A 209-nucleotide genomic window follows, 5' to 3' on the forward strand; every position below is an offset into this window, starting at 1 on the left:
AATTAAAACAAAATAAAATAAAATAAAATAAAATAAAATAAAATAAAATAAATTAAAATAAACTAAATTGAAATAATAAAATACAAGCAAAAGAAAATAATAGGAAAACAAAGCAAAATAAAAACAAAATAAAATAAATATAAATATAAATAAAATAAAATAAATATAAAATAAAATAAATAAATAAAACAAAACAAACGAAGCAACAT

Source organism: Eimeria mitis, genomic scaffold, assembly GCF_000499745.2.
Source record: "Eimeria mitis Houghton genomic scaffold, Emh_scaff2781, whole genome shotgun sequence".
In the NCBI taxonomy this organism is placed as follows: Eukaryota; Apicomplexa; class Conoidasida; order Eucoccidiorida; family Eimeriidae; genus Eimeria; species Eimeria mitis.